General features: G+C 40.6%; 1 protein-coding gene across 3 annotated transcripts in view; it reads left to right on the top strand.

Moving 5' to 3' along the window:
- IAR1 (ZIP metal ion transporter family) overlaps positions 1–19690 on the top strand; it is a 316822-nt gene that overhangs the window by 245781 nt on the left and 51351 nt on the right. The window lies entirely within an intron of this gene.

The following is a 19690-nucleotide window of genomic DNA, read 5'->3' as shown; positions in this document are numbered from 1 at the left end:
AATACACCAGAGTGATCAGTCATTCTATTCTCTAGAGCGGGGTTTGCTAAGAGAGATAGAATTAGCGATCGGGAGATGCAGCTGAGGGGCATTTGAGTATAGAGAGACAGAGAGGCAGAGATAGTGCCGAGAGAGCAGCGCAGTAGCCAAGGAGAGTGACGCAGAGCCAGCCAGGTCTCACGCAGGGCCACGCAGAGGCAACCGGGAGCTGCGCAAAGCCTTAGAGAGGCCAACGTTGCTAATGCAGAGGGCCAGAGGGCTGACATAGGGCCTCCCTGGGCTGACGCAGACCCATCCGGGGTGACATAGGGCCAACGTGAAGCAGAGAAGGGCTGACGTAGTCTAGAGAGAGGCTGACGCTGGGGTTTCTGGGGCAGATTTGTGCTGAGTAGTTGCCGGAAGGATTATCTGTGGTTTCAGCCAGGAGATTTGTCAAAAACTGAGAGGTATTACTGCCAAGGAAATTCTCCGTTGGGTAGGCCAGTTTCGGCACCCAGATTGTACTCTGATATTGCTTAATAAGAAAATCCTCAGATAGCTACACCGGTTTCCCACATTGGGTTTTTCCAGGGACATTAGTCCAAAAATAATGGTGTCATATGGTGTGTCTGTTTTTGTTTCTTTTAGTTGCTTATCTGTAATATGTTGAGCATGCACTAGTGTTTATTTTCAGTATTTACATTGTAAATAACTTGTTAAGGAAAATAACAAGTAGGTAGGAATAAATCAGATAAAGTGCATGGAGGGTTTCTAAATAAGTAAACTTAGAAACTTCAACATGGTATCAGAGCGTGATTGCAGATCACAGGAGGACTAAAGGACATCAGCCGAGCGGAGCAATAGCAGCAAAAAATAGTTGTCCTGAGGTGACAAAAGTTGTTTCTAGGATAGCAGCAACAAGGAAGGGTGACGCAGTGCCTGCGTCATCAAGGGTGAGTCGGGAAGAGGCAGCGTAGAGGCTAAGGAAGGCAAAAGAAGCCTCACGCAAAGCCACACAGTAGCTGGGAGTGTTGAAGCAGTTGGTTGAGGAGGCCGGGTTACGGTGCCAGGATTGCGCAGAGCTTAGGAGCTCTCACCTTCAGGTTGTTGGGGTTTAGAAGGCTGCGGGAATATTGCAGAGTGGAGCTGGTGAGGTACTGTAGTCAGAACAGTACTTGACAGAGCAAGGCTAGAGGAGTTGCTACTGAGGGTTTCTAGCCGAGGAACTCGGACCAGTGGTGCGGTTGCACAAGACGATCAGAGTAAGGGGCATCTCGACAATGGCACAAGGATTTCCAGGAGGGAAATCAGGACTCAAAGGGAGTCTAGAAGAGAACTTCAAGACGGGAAGTAGAGACTCAGAGGAATCGAACAGAGAACTTCTAGGAGGGAAGTAGAGGAGCATCATGGCACTACACGGAGTAAGAAACCAAGATAGACTGGTCGGAGCATTGAACTTCGCAGTCTGGAAGGCCAAGAAGGAAACGACATTTGAGATGTGGGAGGCTCTCAAGAAGCTGTACCAGCATACTTCTGTGCACAAAAGAATGCTGCTTGAAAATCAGTTGAGGTTGTATCAGATGAAGAAGGGAGAATCGATTGACACCTTCCTCGCAGGACTGAATGAGATCCGAGATCAGTTGACCGCTATAGGGGCGACATCGGATCAGAAGCTGATGGTGAGGACAACCCCGAATGCTGTCTCAGAAGACTGGGAAGTATTTGTCCAGAGTATACTGGGCAGAGGGACACTTCCACCTTGGGACGAGATGTGGGCAGCTCTTCGCCAGGAAGAGATCAGATGACAGTCAAAGATGGGTAGAAGCAACAAGGGGATCAAAGTCAAGTAGGAGGAGGAAGACATGGCCCTAGCATCTTGAGGGAAAGCAAGAGAAGCGGAAGAAGAAAGATCTCTCCAAGATCAAGTGCTTCCACTGTGGGGAGCTGGGTCATTATGTGACCCAGTGTCCAAGGAAGAAGAGCAAGGGAGAGTCTTTCGAGATTAAGGTTGCGCCAACAAGGGTAGAGAAGGAAGTGTTGACAGACGATGACTGTGCCATGAGTGCACACGCGCCACTTGAGTGGAAGTGGGGAGACATCGAGCTGTAGTCAGATGGAATACGGGCGATGAGGGGCAGGATCCTCGAGGTACCCAGCCTCTTGGATTAGACCTTGCTACGGGAGCCCCGAAGAGGAGTAGCAAGACTCGCTGAGTCGGGTAGAGATGGATGTGGATGGAGTGGTAGAGAGAGATACAATGTAGGAATCCCGAGACAACGTGAGACTAGCAGGCTGCAGCAGTGCGAGAGGCACAAGAGTGTTGCACTAGTGCAGGATGGCACGGAGAAGTGTGCAACGGTGCGAGATGCAGGGAGTTGTTGCAGCAGCGCAGAGGTCAGAGAAGGAGCACTTGTTAGTGGCAGAGGGAGCTTCAACATCAGTGGGTGTCTCTAGCCCAACAGGGAGGTCAGTTGGGAGATCAGTTACTTACTTCTTAGTAACTGAGTTGCAATGCAACAGTGGGTAGCATGATGTAGCATGATGAGAGGAGGTGCAGTGCGGATGCAGTACTGGGAGAAAGGACCAGCAACAACACGGATGCAGAGGGAGCTGTCGTGCAGATGCAGTAGTGGTAGTGGCAGAACCATGGACAACAGTACAGAATGCAGCAGTGCAGAGGATGTTGGGCAGGAAGGCCTAGCATCAACACAGATACCGATGCCGGATGATCAGAGTGATGCTCAGTGAGTATTACTAGAGCGTAGTCCTTGCTAAGAGGGAGTGTTGATTTGGGTAGCATCGGATGTGCTCTAGCCACGAAATTTGGTGGAGAGGTTGGGGCACATGAGATATCCAATACCCAGAAAGGGTTTGGGGAGATTCTAAACAAATCAGGAGATATTAAAATAATTAATATTTTTAATGGAGTCCCTAAGTCTAAACTTAGGGAAAATAAAATATTAATGTGTATTAATATGATTCTGTGTTAGAATGTTCCAAAAGACATGGATCAAGCCAGATCTAATCTTAGCTGTTGATTAGGGACTTAATCTTAGTCGTTGAGATGTCAACAGGAAAAGTATAAGAGGAGGCTTGAGGGTCACTTGGAGAATACACCAGAGTGATCAGTCATTCTATTCTCTAGAGCGGGGTTTGCTAAGAGAGATATAATTAGTGATCAGGAGATGCAACTGAGGGGCATTTGAGTATAGAGAGACAGAGAGGTAGAGATAGTGTTGAGAGAGCAGTGCAGTAGCCAAGGAGAGTGACGCAGAGCCATCCAGGGCTCAAGCAGGGCCACGCAGAGGCAGCCGAGAGCTGCATAGAGCCTCAGAGAGGCCAGCGTTGCTGATGCAGAGGGCCAGAGGGCTAACGCAGGGCCTCCTAGGGTTGACGCAGTCCAAAGAGAGGCTGACGCTAGGGTTTCTGGGGCAGATTTGTGCTGAGTAGCTGTCGGAAGGATTATCCGAGGTTTCAGCCAAGAGATTTGTCAAAAACTGAGGTATTATTGCCAAGGAAATTCTCTATTGGGTAGGCCAGTTTCGGCACCCAAATTTTACTCTGATATTGCATAATAAGAAAACCCTCAGATCGCTGCACCGATTTTCCCACATTGGGTTTTTCCAGGGACATTAGTCCAAAAATAATGGTGTCATCTGGTGTGTTTGTTTCTGTTTCTTTTCGCTGCTGATCTTTAATATGTTGAGCATGCACTAGTGTTTATTTTTAGTATTTGCATTGTAAATAACTTGTTAAGGAAAATAACAAGTAGGTAGGAATAAATCAGATAAAGTGCATGGAGGGTTTCTAACTAAATAAACTTAGAAACTTCAACATCAACAATGGAAAAGCATCCCAAATTACTGAACTGGTGTTCAATATGATGCATCTTGTTGCTGGAATTCTGATTGTTGCTAGTCTCTGCACTGACCCTCTGAAGCCTCTGCGCTGCTACTGATCTCTGCTCTATGCCAACTGCACTGTCAACTTTGCTCTGCGCTACTGCTGACCTTTGCTCTGTGCCAACTGCATTGCTATCAACTCTGCTCTATGCTACTCAGTCTCTGGCGCTCCTAGCCACTGCAATTGTCACTTCGACACTCCTCTGCACCAACTAACACTGGTCCATCCTGCTACCTTTGATCTAGGCTCCTGTAGAAAGGAATTGATTCGAGAGGTGGGCTCCTCAAGGATCCTACCCATCTGCAGTCCTTTCGAACTACAACTCTAAATCAGCCCACCTCCCTCTTGGAGGTATGTCGGCTGTCATAGAAATCTCATCCTCCTCGATCTTTGCGGCTGCAACTTTCGGATCATGCTTCTCATCTTTGTCCTTTTTTCTGAGAGGACACTGTGTTGTGTAGTGACCAAGTTTACCACACCTGAAGCGCTTGATCTTCAAAACATGTTTCTTTTTCTTCTGTTGCTCCTATTGCCCCTTGGATGCGGGGGCTGCATTCTCTTCCTCCTCCTTGGGCTTCGACCCACTGTTGCTACTTCCGTCAAGTTTACACTTGATCAAGTCCCTCCTTAATTCCTCTTGCTTAAGAGTTGCCCACATCTCATCCCATTTTGGCAAAGTCGCCTTGCCCAGGATGCTCTGGACAAAGACTTGCCACTCCTCAGATACTGAATTTTGGTCCAGTCTTACCATCTCGGAACCTTGAGGTGTTGACCCCACAACTGCCAACTCATCTCGAGTCTCCTGAAGCTTCATGAGGAATGGATCAATGCGTTCCCCCTTCTGCATCTGTGTGGATCTCATCTTCTGCTCCAAGTACATCTTTTGCTGCTCGGAAGATCCTTGATACAACGTCGACAATGCATCCCACATCTCCTTGGCAGTGTTTCTGCCAGCGATGTGACAGACTATATGATGCTTTACTCTGTCCAGGACCATTCTTTTTGTTTTCACCAGTTCTCCCTTGTACTTCTTGAGCGAATCTGGATCCGTGGGCTCAGCTACCACGCTGTCGATGTAGACTTTGAGAAAATGTTCATCCAGAAGGCATGACATCCTTGCCTTCCAGATCACATAGTTGGATGCCCCATCCAACTTATCATGATCTCCCAGTCCACTGGCTGCCATCTCTGACAATCGAAAAATGTCGAATAACCTCCTCTCTCCTCTGCGCAACACTAGATTGGTCTACGCACTCCCTACTGGAGCTTGTAGATCTGCCCCTCTCCGCTACTGCTTAGCTAGTGAGAATTCAGACTCCTTGGCTGGAAGTCCTATGAGGAAGAATTCCCTCACCCATGTCTCTCTCTTCCCTCTGACGTCTTTCTAGCCAGCAACTGCCTGCAGAAAACTGTTTCCCACCACAAAACCCCTCTTCGCTGAAGCTTCTGCTGCGCTGCTTCCTCTGTCGCTAATAGATTTCGATCTGGAAATCTTACCTCTCTGTCGACTCACTTAGAGAGAGATTTACTACGAAAATCTAGCCCTCCTAGCCTGAACTGCGCAAACCCTCTGGAGATTCAAATTGCTGCCTCGTCGGGAATTTCAAATTCCCTTTCTCCTTCAGCGTTGGAGTTTTTCGACACCGCTCTCTTGTTTCACCTGCAACCCTGATACCATGTGAGAATTTGGATACCTGACATTCGTGAAAATTTGGATGCCCAAATTTCTACTGCAACAACTGATTAAGTTTCTCCTACTTGTTAATTTCTGAATAAAGTTACTTACTATTTCCTACAGTAAATAGCGAAACTAATACACTGCAGTCTACACCATTTAAATTATAAGCGGAAACAAGAAACTGAACAGGAAAGAAATACAACACATCTACACAGTTATTTTTGGACAAATGTCCCCGGAAAAACCCAATGTGGGAAAACTGGTGCAACAACTCTGAGGGTTTTATTATTAAGAAGTAGTAATTTTTGAGTACAATTCGTTGGATGCCCAACTGGCTATCCTATAGAAAGAAAAAATGGACAAAACAAGCAGTGAGATGCTCTGACCCTGTCACTGGAAGAATAGACCCTGATCTCGCTAGAAAGAGGCTCTACGTCCCTTCTGCATTAGCCTCTGCATAGAACTGCGTCAACCCTACACAATCTCTGCATCATCTCTGCTGGGGATTGCGTTGCTCTTCCTTCCGATCCTCTACTGCCCAGAAACTTCGATTTCCAGCCTCCCGGTCTCACACCCCGACGATTGGCTTCAGAAACTCGATTTCCTCAATAGGAAACTCGATCTCCCTCTAGGCTCTGCACTGCCACTAGGTTAGCACTCCGTGGGCGAGCGTTAGCCTCTCTCTGGACGTCGTTCTGTCCTCTTTTCCTTGTACTCTCTGGCCCAGGAAAAGACTCCTCACCAGATACTATCCCTGCCCCTCTCTGTAAAAGATCACTATCGAAAATCTCTCCGGCAGCTGCTTTGCTTCAGAAAATCGAACTTCTGATCTTCTCTCTGTGTGTTCTCCGAGTGCCCCTTAAGCCTCTTCTTATATCTTTCTGTTCAATGGCTTAGATCATTTTGGCTTGATCCTTGTCTTCTTCTAGAAGTTACACCAACAGTTTAGATTAATACCCATTAATTATTTTAATTTCCTAAGTTTAGATTTAGGGTCCCATTAAAAATAATTAATTATTTTAATAAAACAGTCTCTAGGTGGAATTTCCCAAAACAATTTTTGAGTATTGGAGAATGCATGTGTCTAAGCCTCCCTGCAAATTTTGAGACTTAGAGCACATCTGATGCTACCAGAAATCAACACTTCTTAGAATGATTTCTGACTAGCTCAGAAGATATTAGATGTCCAAATTGCTTGCCCAAAAGAGGGGGTCGAACTGCCTTTATATAGTGAACAAAGGTGGCCCCCAAGTGGTGTGACTGTTGGGATGAGCTGACTTAAGTAGGTTGGAGCTAACCTTACATTTTTTGAGGCAAAATTCACAATTTGAAAATTCAAATTTTACTTCTTTTGGAGCTGACTTGAAATATAGTTGATATTTGCATTTCCTTCTGTTTTGGAGGGCTAAGACAATTTATGAAGACCAACCATAGCTACAAAAATTCAACACTAGGGACTGTCATTAGATTAAATGCATCAAAGTTTAAAATTCTAGTATCTTTTCCCAATCTTGAATTAGCCCCATCAAAGCTCGTATGCCCAACTTCATCAACCTTCATGTCCTTAATCCTGTCTTCTATAGGTGCCGAGAAATTTGATAACACCGCATAACTTCCAACCTCATTTGATTCGTAAAATAGCTCATTATTTGGTTCCTTGGGATTTTCCACATGATACCTCCTTTCAAGCTCTCTATCAAGTCTTAAGAAGGTGTTATCAATGGTTGGGATGGTAGCATATGATAGATCCATTTCAATATTGCCACCCAAATCTGCAGCCCACTTTTTAGATAAAAGTATGCCCCATGCATCAGGCACATCTATGACCACAATGTCCATAGTATTTGAAATGCCCGGGTATGCTGCAAGGTGTACTTGGAGATCCTTGATTAAGCCATACACTTCAATCTTCTTTGAATCCATGGCACAATTATTGTGGTAAGGTCTTGATATTCTCAAGTTCTATTGCTCCACGACCCTTTTAGTCATGACATTTGAAGAAGCCCCTGAGTCTAGCATGCAATTATGAAAAAGGTAGTCATTCACCAACAAAGTGATGAAGAAAGGTTGATGTTGTTCATTTCCCATGCCCATATCCATAATTTGAAATATAACAGGGGCATCTTCAGGTGTATGCTGCCTTTTCCTTGAGACCTCTATAGCCTTCAACAATTTCGACTTTTGGGATGGAATCTTTAGCAGTTCTGCTATTGGAACCTGTTGTCGCGCGGATTGACACGACAACGCTCAGACTGGGAGCTGTCACTCTGATCCCCGATCCCTCCGTTTAAGCCTGTCTCCTACGGCTAAGGGGGGTAGACCCTGTGAGATGATGAAGGCCAACTGCCAAATAGTTGGGCTGGGAGACACGATGCACTAAAATGATTTTATTAATTTGGTGGACCAGTGTCTTATGAGATTGATGTTTAAACGATTACTTGCTAGACGATGTAAGAACATAAACCATGAAAAGCAATAATTTATCATCAAATAACTAGAACCGTGCAAGACATAAGTTAAAACGACAATGCTCGTATAATGACAAAGGCTCAAGAAAAACGATATTTTAGCAATCAAGATCTTGAAGGATAAAAGCTTTAAACAACCACGAAACTATAAATCATTAACCATATGCAGCTGATCTTTATGTGCAGACTTGTCTTAAAATAAACATCTCATCCCAGAAAAATCTTAACTCTCATCATGAAAAATATGACGTGATGAATTCTTGAGAAAGACTGAAAACTGGCAAAGCTTCCCACAATATTTTTTATGATTTTCAGGAGAACAAAAAAAAAAAAAAAAAAATCTATTCTAAATTTTTTTTTTTTTAAAATTTAAATATTAAAGAAAATCTAAAGAAAAAGTTAAATTTTTTTTTTTTTTTTTTTTTTTTTATTCGGTAAAATTAAAACTTAATCAAACACTAAATCAAACTTAAATCTAACATATTAAAATCTAATTAAAACATAAAAATAAAATCTAATCAAAAAAAAACTAATTTATAAAAATTTAACTCTAAACAAAAGCTAAGATGAACCAAAATCAAATGACTGAGCTATTTTATTTCTAAAATTAAAATTTAAATGAAAAGAACGGAAACCTTTTTTTTTTTTATATTTTAAAACAAAATAAAAATTTCATAAAACCAATTTAAACCTGAAATCTAATCTATTGCTAACCTACGAAAACTTATTAACATATCATTCAACGTCTCAAAGAAATAAAATCGAAACAACGATTAAAAAACCTAAATCTAAAGAACTGAGGAAACAAAAAAATCGTGAAACGCAGTTGGCTGAGCGTGATGGGTAATACGATGGCAACTGAAGGATGCTTTAATGGCGTAAATGGGAAATCGAATTACCTGCTGACGATGGCTGGATCTGCAAACCAACTATACAGTGACAACGTGAAAACCAGTTTGACAATTACCAGATTTAATGTTACGCAGAAGTCTGGACGTGTGAGGAAAAATTTTCCGTAGCAAGGGCTGGTAAATACAGCTATCAGTATGAACGTTCTCGGAACCCCTCCACGCAGGAAATATACACTGTTGATTTTACTTGGAACGGCGGCAGAGGAAATCGTTGTACAGAGACTGCGTGTGCGAAATTTTCGATGGAGAACGAGGGTCAAACGTGCTGCAACCCACAACCCTTTTTTTTACGCGTTGATTAAAACCTGTGACCCTGGCTCATATAAAAGGAAGTCTTATGCAGGCAATGGAAGAATGATACGCTTTAAATTCAGATTTGTAGAACTAAAATGTGATCCCGACAGTAAAAAAAATTTGATTTAGCTGTCATTATGCGTAAGTTCTGGAAAATGCGGACTGAGAAAATCTCAATGAATAGATCATTTCACTCAGAGATACCCCTGTTCTTAGTGGAGGTCGAAAAAATGTTTAGGATTTTTACCTGGCCCGGCGGATGATTTGCAAATACCTGAAATCTTGAAGCTTTCGTGCTGAATAGAGATACGCAGATGCTACCTCTCTTTTTTGGCAAAAAGCCACGCAGCTGAACTGCAAGCTCTCACAGGTTGATGGCAACCTGAGAAGGAAAAGATCACTGAAAACCCTAATTAAACCTATATGAGCAAAACCCCAAAACAGCTGATTAATCTACAAATTTTGGCCCCTCTTCAGCCAGATTCAACAAATAAGAACAGGAATATTTTAGAATATCAGATAATATTTCAGAAATCTCTCATGTAAACCAGAAAAGCAACTTTTAAAATGATTAACCCAGGGCTAAACTCAGTTGGGCTCTGCAAGAAAGAGCTTGTGGGAGTCGGCTGGTTCAGCCTAGAACTTCCCCAAACGCCCACCAATATTTCTTCAGTAAAGATTTTTCTGCACAGCTCAAGCAACCATCAGTAAAGAGAGCAAGAATGCTGCTAGATCTCAGGAAATAATGGAGATACCTGCCATTATTTCAGAAACCCTAACAACACTCAAACCCTAGCAAGTGAACAAGATACCTGTGCTCACAATACTCTAAAAACAAGCTATTATTAATGGCTGAAAAAGTGAAATATGCAGAAAATTAAAAGTCTCACAACACTTCCAGAGAGTAACACCAGCCAGATTTGGACCCCAAAGTCTTCTTTTATTAACCAGAAAAGTTTACAAGAGAGAGCTTTTTTCAGTACAAGACTCACAGATCCAACCTTCTGAAATGACCCCTAGCACCCTATTTAAAGGAAATTATCCCAACGGCTAGTTCGAGTGATCCATGTCGAAATGATCTCGACCGTTGATGAGAATCATGACATCTCTTAATCTCATCCGTCGATTTATTAAAAAATGATATTTTACATGCATTCACTCAAAATATTATTATTTTATTATTTTAGGGTTTTTGCTTTATTTTATAATTTATTATTATATTTTATCCTTTATTATTTTTATTTTCATATAATTTTTTTAATTTTTAATTCATTTTCTAAATGGATCCTCGAACTTAGCCTTTGGAAAAAATTCCCTAGGACCTAGGACTTAGGACTCATGAGGGGATTTACAACATTTTCCAACCCTCAAGACACTTTACATCATGACTTTTACAATTTACATCTTAAGGGGGGAAAACCCCTTTATCATAGACCCTCAATAACTACCCAGTTCTACGACACAACTATAATCTAGCAGATTAACACACTAGGATTCTCCTAACATTCGAATGACAAAATCAATCCCGGCTTTGGGGTCAGGCTGAAGGAAAACTCTGCCGATCATGGATCGGTGAGACGAAAAACCTCCCAGGACGTAGATTATCATTAGAAAGTTAGGTCCACCCAGGAAATTTACATACACGACTCATATCTGCTAAGATTATTTACATTTCATATATGCAGACTGGGTTTACAACATAAATCGATCAAGCTGTTGATGATTGCAGGATGGCACGGACATGTTGATCAGGTGCTACCCCTTTCTGCCAAGAAAAAAGGGGGTGTACTGCATGGGTAGTTGACCGGTAGTGGTCAACATTTGGCTCTACTTGGGGACACGTTGCTGCATTGTAGGAATGTGAGAATCCAGAATCTGCACCCATACAACACACAGATAAAATAAGTAGCGTCCATTCCAAGATCATCATATACATTAAGCACAGGAAAGATAAAAGCTCTTCATTTATTGACTAACTAATAACATGAAAAGTAAATCTAATCCTAAAAACAGGAATGAAATGCTGAAAAGACAAAGAGTAGGGATAGAAATACAATACAGAAGATGCCCCATGGCATCAGATATCATCTCTGAAGAACAGCTTGAGCATTTGGCCGTTTGCTGGTAGATCAAGTGGTTCGCCATCCAATCTGCTCAAGTAGAATGAGTTTGGCCCAGCTATATCTCTAATGATGTATGGTCCCAGCCACAAACTATCAAACTTATTATGTTTTCCCGGCTTTTCATTCTTGCGATCCCAAAGTAAAACCATATCTCCAACCTGCAAAGATCTAGATCGAGAGCATTTATCAACGCTTTTCTTAATATTAGATTGATTTTTACATATAGCCTCAAAAGCTGTCCGACGAGCCTCATCTAATTCCACAATCTGATCTATCCTATTCTGAACAACATCTTTATTAGTGGAAAAATTTTGGAGAAGTTGATAAGCTGGCAATTTTAGGTGCACAGGTAAGGTAACATCCAAGCCATAAACTAATTCAAAGGGAGATTTACCAGTAGATTTCTTCTTAGTAATTCTATCTGCCCATAAAGCATACTTGATTTTGCTGTCCCAAGATTTCTTATTATCTCCTACTATCTTCTTGATAATGGTTATAAGATTTTTGTTACTTGATTCAGCCAAACCATTACCCTGAGGATAGTAATTTGACGAATGAGATAAGACAATGCCATACTTGAAACAAAAGGATGAAAACTCTGAAGAACTAAAAGCCCTGGCATTGTCCGTAGTGATCTTAGCGGGGACACCAAATCTAGTAATGATGTTATTCTCAATGAAATCCATAATCACCTTTTCCGTGGCATTCTTAGCAGGAATGGCTTCAACCCATTTAGTAAAATAATCCGTGGCAGTCAAAATCCATGAGTAGCCATTACTAGAATTTTCATGGAACTTCCCTATGAAGTCCAGATCCCAATGCTGAAAAGGTGCCTCTACAATGACAGGTTGTAGAGGAAGGGCAGCAAGCTTCTGCTTCCCAGTGAATAGTTGACAGACTTGACACGCTCTAACAAACTTGTGCACATCAGAAAAAATCGAAGGCCAATAATAGCCAGCTCTCAGGATTTTGTGAGCGGTAGTTCTAGCGGCATAATGACCACCACAAAATCCTGAATGAAACTCGGAGATTAATCTTTTGGACTCAACATCGTCAACACACCTAAGCACTATGCCCTCAGGATTTCTCCATCCAAGGCCATCCTTCATAAGGCAGTACTTAGTGGCTTTTAGTCTAAGAGCCCTTCTCTTATGAGCGACTAAATGGTTAGGACATGCAAGATTGGTTAAGTAGTAAACTATGTCCTTATACCATTCATGCTCTGCTAATCTTTTCAATTCTGGCGAAGATAGATCGTTAAGGCAGAACAAACCAAGAGTCTTTTCATTACTTTCAGTTAACATTTGAGCTAAACCTTGGCCTTTGATCAGCTTGGTGGGTCTGATTTCCAAATCATACTCCTGTATCTTAGTAACCCACCTAGCACGAGTCCCTAAACAATCTGTTTGAGTTAATATGTCTTTAACAGCAGAATGTGGGACGAAAGCGATGATCTTAGAATAACCCACATAAGTTTTAAAATGCTTAAGAGACTTGACCAGGGCATAAGCCTGCTTTTCCATGGTATTGTACTTCAATTCGGAGTTTTGAAGTGCTCTACTCATGAAAGCAATAGGCTGCTCATGACCATCTTTATTCTTTTGAAGCAGCACACCGGCAATGGTATCTTCAGAAGCAAAAGAAAAAATCATGAAATTCTTGGAGTAATCAGGACTAACCAGGACAGGAGCTTTTGCAATAGCAGACTTGATTTCCTGGAAAGCCTTTTTGCCCTCTTCGTGCCATACAAATTTCGCATCTTTCTTCAGAAGACTTTGAATGGGCTTCGCTATTTCTGCGTAATTTGGGATGAATCTTCTAATAAAATTTATCTTTCCAAGGAAAGACTGAAGGGATTTAAGATTATGCGGGAGAGGAATCTTTTGAATTGCCTCAATTCTTTCGGGATCGATCTTGATTCCTTCCTTAGAAATGATATGACCGAGTAATTTCCCTTCTGTTACCCCAAAAACAGACTTAGCCGGATTCAAAGAAATTCCATATTCTCTACATCTATCGAAAACTTGCCTAAGATGATCTATATGACTGATACCATCTTTAGAGAAAACAGTAAGATCATCTTGGTAAATTTCGATAATTTTTCCGATTAACCCTTTAAAGGCATAATCCATGGCCCTCTGGAAAGTGGCCCCAGCATTTGTTAACCCAAATGGCATTCTGATGTATTCAAAAGTACCCCATGGTGTTGTGAATGTGGTCTTGTGGCGATCTTCCCTTTTAACCCATACCTGATTGTACCCAGAAAAACCATCTAGTAGCGACATCATTCTAGACCCAGTTACTCTTTGCAACAAAGTTTCCATGTTTGGCAAAGGGTAATTATCCTTTTTGCATGCCAGGTTAAGGTTTCTAAAGTCGACACAAAGTCTTATTGTACCGTTCTTTTTCCTAACAATCACCAAATTCGAACACCATGTCGAATGCCTAGTTTGAGCGATGATCCCTGCTGAAAGCATCTTTGCAAGTTCTTTCTGGACCAAGGGGGCTAATTTCGGATTAATTTGCCTAAGTTTCTGCCGAAAGGGTTTAGCATTCTCGTCCTTTAAGGGAATAGTATGCTCCATAACATCTTCCCTATAGCCCTTTAATTCATCATAGGAAAAAGCTAAAACATCTCTATATTCATGAAGTAAATCAGTTAACTTTTTCCTTTCCTCCAAACTAGTACCTTTACCAATTTTAACTATTTTCGGATTTTCAGAAGTACCAATGTTGATTTCGAGGTACTCGCCTGGGTCCATCTTGTTTTCTTCTCTAAGCTTCGTGGCATCATGCCGATCAAAATGTTGCTCTAAGGCAACCACATTTCTAGGAGTAGGATTTATGATATGTTCATGATTTAAAGATCCATCCTCCTGAGAAATTATCCGAAAATCTTCAAACTCATCCAAACTGTTAAGAAAACGAATGACTTGCTTTTCGTCGTTAAAAACTTGCCAATGCTCCGAGTTATCTGGGACAGATGGTCTAAATATTACTTCCATTTTGATTTTATCATTAATTAACTCATTAGATAACTGGAAAGTTGTGGCAGCTACAGCAAGTTCATCCGCCAAACTATTTTGTTCTCGAGGGATTGCTTCAAGGTTAAGGGCATCGAAATGCTCCATAGTATCCCACACAGCGTTTCGATAATTTTTTAATCTTTGATTTCTACATGTGAATTTGTTCTTAAGTTGCATGATAACCAGATCGGAATCCCCCTTGATGCTAAGCAATTTAACCCTTAAAGCCTTGGCCAATTCAAGTCCCAACAATATAGCTTCGTACTCAGCAACATTGTTGGTTGCTTCAAATTCTAAACGATAGGCAAACTTGAAAATATGACCAAGGGGAGATTTAAGCACTATTCCAGCACCTTTACCATGACTAGAGGACGCACCATCGAAGTACATATACCAAACTTTATCTTTAAGATCCTTAATCTTATCATCGGGAGGAATTATGAAATTAGACATGATAGAATAGTTCCCGATGTCAGATTGCTCTCTAATTATTTCATTATGAGGCTTCTTAGGATCTTCAACATGAAATTTCCTCTCGGGCTCTCTATTTAGCCTAACAAAACCATCACCACTAGGAGATGGAATCATAGCATATGACCAATTCATTTGAATGCTTCCTCCTAGATCAGAGGCCCACTTTCTAGATAACAGCATACCCCAAGCATCAGGTACATCAACGACAACAATATCCATAACAACCATGATGTCTGGGTAAACTGAAAGGTGAACTTGTAAATCCTTAATTAAACCATGTACTTCGATTTTCTTAGAATCCATAGCACATATATTATAGTAGGGTCTAGAAACTCTTAAGTTAAGCTGTTCCATGACCCTTTTAGTCATAACGCAAGCAGATGCGCCTGAATCCAACATGCAGTTATTCAATTTATACCCGTTGACTAATAAGGTGATAAAGAAGGGTTGATGATCTTTGTTATCAGCATCTACGCTTTGCAGATATATAGGAGCATCATGATATTCAGCCTCACGAGTCTTTTGTTGAGAAGCGTTGACTTGAGGACCCTGAATTGCTTTTAGTAACTTGTCTCTTTGGGAAGGGATCTTAGCAATTTCAGACACAGGAACCCAGATTTTTGCATTGTTGAACCAACTTCCCAAATCGACATCTATTCCAGTGTTTATGCCAGGGTTTAAAGTTCGAGGGGGAATTTGATTTCCGCTCTGATCTTTATCCCTTCTTTGGTATGTCAAACCCTTATCTCTAGCAATTTCTAAAATTTTCTCAGGAGAGGGTTTCTCACCATATAACCTAGCCAAAATGTCATCTTCATTTTCAAGGTTATTTATACTAAAAGCAAATGAAGGACTCATAACATCATAGCTCCTTTCCCTAACCTCAATCCAATCATTCATAGGCAAAGGAAACTTGCTCCCTACTACGTTTATTTGCTCACCTGTCCCAAACATTCCATTATCCAAGAGTCTTCTGATAATGGGACAAGAGGACTCTTCGTGAAAAGCATCGCAAGCACGACAGTAAGGAGGAGCATTATCAACCAGATTAGTAAGCGGATTAGGAGGCCTCTGCTCACTAGATTGACCCTTTCTTTGCCAATTACTATTTCTGTTATTATTATTTCGAGGCTGAAAATTTTGCGATTGCGCTCTTTCCATTTGAATCAACCTATTCTGCAAAGTGTTTATCTCCTTATTATGATTAATTTCCATAGTTTCAATTTTTTGAAGCAACTTGAGAACAAGCTCACTTTCTGGCTCTTGGACTGCTCTTCCCTTAGGTTCCTTTAGTTTCGTAGCAGCCCTATCAAAACCTGGGATTTCAAACTTCCCAGAAGCTGCCTTGTCCTTTTCAAGTTCTATAGCTAAGGCTTGGCAATCTCTATAATCGTTAAGTTTAGCATGCCTTAACTCATAAGATGGTTCAGGACTAAAGGCATCAATGTAAAAGTCTTTGAGAGTTTTATCTGTAGGTTTATAGTCTTGAGGTAATTCTCTAATAATACCATTAAACCTTCTATTAAATTCCTCAACAGTTTCATCCTCTCTTTTTCATTAGACTAATAGCTTTTACAAGATGTCTTCCCTCTCTCTTATCTCCATATTTTTCTTTAAATGCATTAATGATTGATTGTAGGGAGTCGAATGAATTTGGAGGCTTTTCTGTAAACCAATCATAAGCATCACCTCCAAGAGTCAAGATAAAAAGAGTCATCCTGACATTTTCATGATCAAAATCAGTAGATCTTGCATACTTAGCCATCCATATGTTGAAATCTCGCAAGTGGGAAATAGCAGTAATGGCATTATCTCCTTGAAAGCTAGGCAATTTGTCTATCCCAACAGATGGAATATCATTGGGGTATCCAGGAATGTTAGAAAAATTACAAGGGGCATACATACTCATGGTGCTGCGCCTAACTTGACCCTTAAAGCGCAAATGAATATCGGAGAGGGCTTCTTGTCCAAGATTTCCAAGAAGTGTACGAGAAGCGAGTTTGTGCGATCGCACCCTGAAGACCTTTTTAGGATCAGGAGTAGGGTTGCACAGACGGCTTGGATGTCTTCTAGTGTACACTCTTGCAGATAATATAGGAAGTGGAGTCGCCACCTGAACAAGAAGTTAAAAAAAAAAAGAAAAGCTTGAAATGAAAGAACCAAGGACAGAAAAACTCTCTCCCCGGCAACGGCGCCAAAAAATGTTGTCGCGCGGATTGACACGACAACGCTCAGACCGGGGGCTGTCACTCTGATCCCCGATCCCTCCGTTTAAGCCTGTCTCCTACGGCTAAGGGGGGTAGACCCTGTGAGATGATGAAGGCCAACTGCCAAATAGTTGGGCTGGGAGACACGATGCACTAAAATGATTTTATTAATTTGGTGGACCAGTGCCTTATGAGATTGATGTTTAAACGATTACTTGCTAGACGATGTAAGAACATAAACCATGAAAAGCAATCATTTATCATCAAATAACTAGAACCGTGCAAGACATAAGTTAAAACGACAATGCTCGTATAATGACAAAGGCTCAAGAAAAACGATATTTTAGCAATCAAGATCTTGAAGGATAAAAGCTTTAAACAACCACGAAATTATAAATCATTAACCATATGCAGCTGATCTTTATGTGCAGACTTGTCTTAAAATAAACATCTCATCCCAGAAAAATCTTAACTCTCATCATGAAAAATATGACGTGATGAATTCTTGAGAAAGAATGAAAACTGGCAAAGCTTCCCACAATATTTTTTATGATTTTCAAGAGAACAAAAAAAAAAAAAAAAAACTAAATGCAAAATCTATTCTATTTTTTTTTTTTTTTTAAATTTAAATATTAAAGAAAATCTAAGAAGAGAATCTAAAGAAAAAGTTAATTCTTTTTTTTTTTTTTTTTATTCGGTAAAATTAAAACTTAATCAAACACTAAATCAAACTTAAATCTAACATTATTAAAATCTAATTAAAACATAAAAATAAAATCTAATCCTAAAAAATTTAACTCTAAAAAAAAAAAAAAACTAATTTATAAAAAAAATTTAACTTCTAAACAAAAGCTAAAAATCAAATGACTGAGCTATAAAATTAAAATCTGAATGAAAGAACTGAAACCCCTTTTTTTTTATATTTAAAAAAAAACAAAATAAAAATTTCATAAAACGAATTTAAACCTGATATCTAATCTATTGCTAGCCTACGAAAACTTATATCATTCAACGTCTAAGGAAATAAAATCGAAACAACGATTAAAAAACCTAAATCTAAAGAACTGAGGAAACAAAAAAAACGTGAAACGCAGTCGGCTGAGCATGATGGGTAATACGATGGCAACTGAAGGATGCTTTAATAGCGTAAATGGGAAATCGAATTACCTGCTGACGATGGCTGGATCTGCAAACCAACTATACAGTGACAGCGTGAAAACCAGTTTGACAATTACCAGATTTAATGTTACGCAGAAGTCTGGACGTGTGAGGAAAAATTTTCCGTAGCAAGGGCTGGTAAATACAGCTATCAGTATGAACGTTCTCGGAACCCCTCCACGCAGGAAATATACACTGTTGATTTTACTTGGAACGGCGGCAGAGGAAATCGTTGTACAGAGACTGCGTGTGCGAAATTTTCGCTGGAGAACGAGGGTCAAACGTGCTGCAACCCACGACCCTTTTTTTTACGCGTTGATTAAAACCTGTGACCCTGGCTCATATAAAAGGAAATCTTATGCAGGCAATGGAAGAATGATACGCTTTAAATTCAGATTGCAGAACTAAAATGTGATCCCGACAGTAAAAAAAATTGATTTAGCTGTCATTATGCGTAAGTTCTGGAAAATGCGGACTGAGAAAATCTCAATGAATAGATCATTTCACTCAGAGATACCCCTGTTCTTAGTGGAGGTCGAAAAAATGTTTATGATTTTTACCTGGCCCGGCGGATGATTTGCAAATCCCTGAAATCTTGAAGCTTTCGTGCTGAATAGAGATACGCAGATGCTACCTCTCTTTGTTGGCAAAAAGCCACGCAGCTGAACTGCAAGCTCTCACAGGTTCATGGCAACCTGAGAAGGAAAAGATCACTGAAAACCCTAATTAAACCCATATGAGCAAAACCCCAAAACAGCTGATTAATCTACAAATTTTTGGCCCCTCTTCAGCCAGATTCAACAAATAAGAACAAGAATATTTTAGAGTATCAGATAATATTTCAGAAATCTCTCATGTAAACCAGAAAAGCAACTTTTAAAATGATTAACCCAGGGCTAAACTCAGTTGGGCTCTGCAAGAAAGAGCTTGTGGGAGTCGGCTCGTTTAGCCTAGAACTTCCCCAAACGCCCTCCAATATTTCTTCAGTAAAGATTTTTCTGCACAGCTCAAGCAACCATCAGTAAAGAGAGCAAGAATGCTGCTAGATCTCAGGAAATAATGGAGATACCTGCCATTATTTCAGAAACCCTAACAACACTCAAACCCTAGCAAGTGAACAAGATACCTATGCTCACAATACTCTAAAAAGAAGCTATTATTAATCGCTGAAAAAGTGAAATATGCAGAAAATTAAAAGTCTCACAGCACTTCCAGAAAGTAACACCAGCCAGATTTGGACCCCAAAGTCTTCTTTTATTAATCAGAAAAGTTTACAAGAGAGAGCTTTTTTCAGTACAAGACTCACAGATCCAACCTTCTGAAATGACCCCTAGCACCCTATTTAAAGGAAATTATCCCAACGGCTAGTTCGAGTGATCCATGTCGAAATGATCTCGACCGTTGATGAGAATCATGACATCTCTTAATCTCATCCGTCGATTTATTAAAAAATGATATTTTACATGCAT

The sequence above is a fragment of the Pinus tabuliformis genome, chromosome 7, assembly GCF_031772625.1.
Source record: "Pinus tabuliformis cultivar Carrire ecotype Pingquan chromosome 7, CPIR1, whole genome shotgun sequence".
Lineage (NCBI taxonomy): Eukaryota > Viridiplantae > Streptophyta > Pinopsida > Pinales > Pinaceae > Pinus > Pinus tabuliformis.
The sequence above is the reverse complement of the archived record's forward strand: the minus strand, read 5'-3'. Positions and strand labels throughout refer to the sequence as shown.